This window comes from Anopheles moucheti, assembly GCF_943734755.1.
Source record: "Anopheles moucheti chromosome X unlocalized genomic scaffold, idAnoMoucSN_F20_07 X_unloc_4, whole genome shotgun sequence".
In the NCBI taxonomy this organism is placed as follows: Eukaryota; Metazoa; Arthropoda; class Insecta; order Diptera; family Culicidae; genus Anopheles; species Anopheles moucheti.
In genome coordinates, this window is record NW_026453548.1 from 397,501 (window position 1) to 404,116 (window position 6,616).

The window sequence follows — 6,616 nt, forward strand, 5'->3', positions numbered from 1 at the left end:
CCCTCGATGGAGACCGAGGGCTGCGCATAGCCCCGCCGCATTGTGGACACCATGATGATCTCCGTCTTAGCCGGAGCAAGATGCAGGTGACGCTCTGCCATCCACGTGCCAATCATCTGGATCGCCAGCTGCGCAAGATCAGCCGCTTCCTGCGGCGTCGTGCCGCCCGCCAGCACCACCAGGTCGTCCGCGAACCCAATCGCCTCCACGCCGTCTGGGAACGCCAGCCGCAGGACTCCGTCGTACATTGTGTTCCACAATGTGGGACCGACAATGGAGCCCTGCGGTACGCCAGCCGACACCTTCCTGCGCACCGGTCCTTCACTGGTCTCGTAGACCAGCTCGCGCTCGGAGAAGTAGCTGCGCAAAATTCTCCTCAACGCTGCAGGAACGCGTTTCTCCTCCAGAGCCGTGGCGATCGCCCTCCAGCTCGCCGTGTTAAAAGCGTTCTGGACATCCAGTGCTGCCACCACCAGACACCGTGGATCGCGTCCGTTCGTCCGGTGGAATGTGCGCGCAAACTCGCCCCGCTCGACGACCCGCTGGATGGCCTGGACCGTCGACCTCCCGCGACGAAAGCCATATTGCTCCGGCGACAGTTGAGGGGCACTGCTGTCCTCCAAATGATCATTGAGGCGGTCCAAGACACACCTCTCAAACATTTTCGGGACTGCTCCCTCAAGGAGCAGCGGACGACTCGCCGCAGGATCGCCCGGTGGCTTGCCCGGCTTGGGCACCAGGACTAGCCGCGCCTCCTTCCATTCCTTCGGGAACTCGCCTCGCTCCAACAAATCATTGAACACCCGGGCGAACGTCGCCGGGTGCTCTCTGATTGCGGCCTTTACCGCGACGTTCGGGATCCCGTCCAGACCCGGAGCCTTTGTCAGAGCCATCCTGTCGGCCATCGCCAGGATCTCTGCTTCTGTGACGGGTCGTAGGGCCTCCTCGTCGTCCGTCCGCTCGATGACTGGCCACTCGAAGGCGGGATGAGCCGGGAAGAGCGCGTCAACGATTGGCTCTAATACCGCTCGGTCGGTCTCCTGCGGTGTTCGGCCACGCAGCTTGGCCATCACCACCTGGTACCCGAGACCAAACACGTCGCTGTCGACTGCGTCAATCAGCTCCTGCAGCTTCCCGCTCCGGCTCTCCTGGATCGCTCGCTGCAGCTGTCGTCGCAGGTCGTGAAGGCGAGCGGTCGCCACGTCGCGGTCCGCCGAACCTGTGGCAGCACTAAGCCTCTCCTCGGCAAGTTCACACTCCCGACGCAAGTCGCCCAGCTCCGGGGTCCACCAATACAGCCGAGGCTGTTGATGCTGCTTCGGCCTGCCTACCCTCTCCATGATGGCGTCGCAAGCGAGGGTCAATGCTCCGACCAGCGCCTCGGACGTATCAGCTTCTGCGAAGCGACAGTCGACGAGGGCGGTCTTGTAGTCCTCGCTGCGGAAGAGGGAGGTCTTCCAGCGAATCCCGGCATGCGTCGCGATAGCCCCGCTCCCGTGCGTCTGCGATGGCTGATGCTGCTGCCGCTGTCCCTGCCGACCCGGCACACCGACGGAATACTCCACGTAACGATGGTCGCTGTGGGTGAAGGTGGAACTCACCCTCCAGGTCCCAGGCAAGGCGATCGAGGTGCTTGCGAACGAGACGTCCACGATGCTTTCGCGCGCAACCCCGTTGCCCATGAAGGTGGGTACGTTGCCGCGGTTGACAACATCGAGCTGCAGATGCTGCACCGTCCCCATGAGCGAGTGGCCCCTGGATGTTGTGCGGGGACATCCCCACTCCTGGCTCCACGCGTTGAAATCACCGGCAAGCACGATGAGCTGGTGACCAACCAACGCCATCTCCACCGCCTCGAGATAGGCGCCAAAGTCCGCTGGCCCGATGTTCGGCGAAACGTAACAGCTGGCAAAGGTGACACCTGCCACTGTGGCCACCACCAGCCCGGGATGGACGCTACCCCACAGGCGTTGGATGGGGTAAACCCCGGTGGCGACCACTGCCACACTCTGCGCCTCATCCACCGCCCATCTGCCGTTATCCCGAGGCGGCTTGTACAGCTCGCAGGCAATGACGACGTCCACCCGCTGCTCCCGTGCCGTCTGCAGCATCAGGTCCTGTGCAACCCGGCTGCGCCCGAGGTTGATCTGCAGGACCTTCAGACCCGAGTGCAGGACGGATGTCCCACCCGGTGAGGGCCCTTGCAAACCGCGCAGCACACCTCCGCTGTGCAGACTCGGGCCAGGTGGCCCGGTTGACCGCAACGGATGCAGTGCGCCGATCTGTCGATCTCGCTCCTGCACTGGTGCCGCAGATGTCCGTGCTCCAGGCACTTGAAGCACCGCAGTTGTCCCCGAGTCGGAGGTGCCAGTCGCGTCGCCAGGCAGGAGGTGTGCAACACTCGCACATGCTGCTGGTGAACACGGTCCGCCACCTTGGCCGACATCTTTACATACGCCGTCTGCGTGCCGTTCCACGCCTTCGTGAGATGCACGGCGGATTCGCTCACCGACTCCGAGCAAACTGCTTTCACCGCCATCGCCACATCCGATGCAACCGCTAAAGGGTCCACCTCATCAAGGCGGACCTCAACCGTCTCCGTCACCAAGCGGATGGTGGCCGGAGCTGCAGCCTGCGCGCAGACCTGCTGCACCCGTTCCAGGACTTCCTGCGCGTTGACGCCTTCTTGAAGGTCCATGACCAGCCGATCACGCGTCGTCCGTCGCCCGACTCCTAGCTTGGCCTGGTCTTCGGCCAACGACGGAGCACTGCGTATCAGCTGATACACATCGGTCCAAGACTGTCCCTGTCCCGGGGCGACCTCGATGGCGTCCAGCTTCTTCTTCGCCTGCTTCCGTGGCGCAGATTGTGGACGCGGCATGACCTGCTGTTGCACCAAAGGCCGCTGTGGCTGAGGCCGTTGCGGCTGTTGTCGTTGCTGCTGCTGCGGTTGTTGCCGCTGCTGTTGCTGCTGCCGTTGCGGAAGCTGCGGCCACTGTTGCTGCCGCTGTAGATCAGCCGCCTGCTGACGTGGCGGCTTACGGCGCACCACCTCAACCCAGGAGCCGCCATCCGTCGTCTGAGGTGGCTTGCTCGTAGCCACCACCGCGTCCTGCTGATATCCACGCTGCTGCGTGCTCTGCTGCGTAGCCCGCTCCAGCTGCTGCTGCACAGTAGTTGGCTGCTGGTTCTGCCCGACGGTCTGTGCCACCAGCGCCGTCAACAACTCCCGCTCCTTCCGGAGCTCCTCGCGCAGCTGCTGATTGTCAGCAACCAGCCGCTCCTCCCGCTGCCGAGCCTCCAGACGCGCCTCGCGGAGGTCTTGCCGAGCCTGCTCAGCTGCCGCCTCCATCTGAACTCGCAGGAGCGTTACCTGCTCCTCCAGCTTTTTGACGACCGCAAGCAACGTCTCGCTGTCGAGTTTCGCCTCGCTAATGATGCGTCGCACCTCGCTCGACGGAGAGCCTCCAGTGCCAGTCACCAACCTGGCCGCATACTTGCTGGAGCTCATGGCTCCACTAACAGCCACACCCTCCATCACCGGCGTTAGCGGGACAGTGAGCCGCTTGCCCGCGCTCATGGCCGATCTGCTCCTGGTGGTGGCTGCGCTCGGTTCGTCAACCGAGAGTGTTCGCGCCCTTAAGCCCCTGTCCATGGCCCTGTGAAGGCCAGCCTATCAAGGTTTTTATTTATTGTTATATTTGCTCTAAAACCAAAAATAAATATTAGTTTCGGAAAACAAATATTTAAAACCAATAAATATTTTGCCCGGGTTCGCCTCCTTATCCAGCGTTGAGATCACCGCCTGTCGGTATGCAACCCGCATACACCGACCCGGGTTGCCCGCTGGTACCGACGTTGAAATCTCCCAAGCGCGCGGGTTGTTGTCGCCGCTACCGCTGAATCCGCTATCGTCCACCAGGTGACGCCACTGATGAAGTCTCCCGTTAGTTCCGATAGATGGCGCTGCCCCGTGTCTCGGCTAAGGCGAAAGCTCGGAGCCGAAAGCTTTGCCAATGACGCCGATGACGTCAGCACAAACGTCAACACGTCAACACGTACACACGCGACGATCCACCTGACGCCGCTCTGCCGCTGTTTTTCACGCACTTTTTCTCAGTTTTGTGGCGTTTTCCACACTGCCACCGTCCGGAAAATTGTTCTTCGGCGTCGCCACTACGTAATAAACGTGCCACTTGATGTTTTTGTCGTCCCTTTCGCGAATAAATAGCACTTGTTTGTTCCCATACAAAATGTATGGGAGAGATTTATATCGCTTTTATCAGGCGAGCATCGTCCTGTTTTGTTATTTTTCCACCATTTAAAGGTAAAAGGCACTAAAACTCAATGTTTATAACACTTTTTAGCCCTTTTTTCGCAATTTTACACCCTGATTTTCGTATTTTAACACGAGCGACACAGAGGCACGTCCTAACACCGTAAATGACAGCTACGCACACAGGGATAACTGGCTTGTGGCCGCCAAGCGTTCATAGCGACGTGGCTTTTTGATCCTTCGATGTCGGCTCTTCCTATCATTGTGAAGCAAAATTCACCAAGCGTAGGATTGTTCACCCTTTCAAGGGAACGTGAGCTGGGTTTAGACCGTCGTGAGACAGGTTAGTTTTACCCTACTGGTGTGTGCTGTTTGCCGCTATCTTAACGGAATTCCTGTGCAGTACGAGAGGAACCACAGGTACGGACCACTGGCTCAATACTAGTTCGACCGGACTTTGGTATGACGCTACGTCCGCTGGATTATGCCTGAACGCCTCTAAGGTCGTATCCAATCCGAGCTGATAGCGCTTCTCAAACCCATTAGGTGATCGGAAGCTAGCGGGCTTAACAACCCTCCGAGATCCGTCGGTGCTGCCCCGCGCACACTGACGTCTCATCCCCGCTATAGCACTAGACTGAGCCGCAACGGGCGGGAGCACGCTGCACGTGGAAGTACCTTACCACAGGGAACCCTGGTGGCTGTGTTTCCGTCGACCGTGGATACAACTAGTTTCGACACCTTCGACCGCCCGCAAACGACGGGACTACAGGCTGGGAGCTGCGAGTTGTAGAGATGCGTTCGCATCGATCCTCTCAGGCGACCCATGCTTGCTGGTGCTCGCGTTCACTTTGGGAATGGAGTGTTCGCGAGAGTGATTGTTGTGTTGTGTGTGTACAGTTGGTGCTTGCGTGCACTCCCATAGTGGAGTGTTCGCGAGCTTAAAACGCTAAGTCCCGATTAATACTCTCCTCGCAACATTATGTGCGTGGCTCCACGCCAAGTGGGATTAGCGGTGCGAAACGCGATTGGTAAAGTCGATGGTGATGTGCGTACCAACAGGCGATTTGTTAAGTCAAATGCGATCTGTGGTGCAACAGGCAATGTGTGTTTATTATCAGGTGTTGTTGGAAGTCAATACGATTTGACTTTCAAAAATTTTTCTAAGTCCCGATTTTTTTTCTCGTCGAGTAACTACAATGCACTATTTCTATCGCAGCGGACTTGCGGTTCATGGCCTTAATGATCGCGAACGAACACGTATTCGCAAAAAAATTTTTGTATGAAAAAGTCACCACTTGGGTACCTCCATACAAAAGTACCAAGTTCGGGTCGAGTGGTCGATGGACGTCGAAGGTGAAAATTTTTCATCATCGAAAATTTTTTCCAAAGTTGAAGCAAATGGGCCCTAGAGTATGAAAAGTGAAACCACGGATCGATTTGAGAAATAAAAATTTTTGTATGAAAAAGTCACCACTCGGGTACCTCCATACAAAAGTACCAAGTTCGGGTCGAGTGGTCGATGGACGTCGAAGGTGAAAATGTTTCATCATCGAAAATTTTTTCCAAAGTTGAAGCAAATGGGCCCTAGAGTATGAAAAGTGAAACCACGGATCGATTTGAGAAATAAAAATTTTTGTATGAAAAAGTCACCACTCGGGTACCTCCATACAAAAGTACCAAGTTCGGGTCGAGTGGTCGATGGACGTCGAAGGTGAAAATTTTTCATCATCGAAAATTTTTTCCAAAGTTGAAGCAAATGGGCCCTAGAGTATGAAAAGTGAAACCACGGATCGATTTGAGAAATAAAAATTTTTTGTATGGGAGGGCCCCTGCTAGAACATTTTTCCCAAGTGCGACCATTTTACCCAGTGAGTCAAAAAAAAATTTTTTTTTCACGGTGACTCAAAACATCAATTTTAGACTCCCCTGAGTATGAAAAGTGAAACGAAAATCATTTTTGAGAAGAAAAAATTTTTGTATGGGAGGGCCCCTGCTAGAACATATTTCCCAAGTGCGTCGATTTTGGGTCGCCGACACAAGCTCGGGTCAAAAAAATTTTTTTTTCACGGTGACTCAAAACATCAATTTTAGACTCCCCTGAGTATGAAAAGTGAAACGAAAATCATTTTTGAGAAGAAAAAATTTTTGTATGGGAGGGCCCCTGCTAGAACATTTTTCCCAAGTGCGTCGATTTTGGGTCGCCGACACAAGCTCGGGTCAAAAAAATTTTTTTTTCACGGTGACTCAAAACATCAATTTTAGACTCCCCTGAGTATGAAAAGTGAAACGAAAATCATTTTTGAGAAGAAAAAATTTTTGTATGGGAGGGCCCCTGCT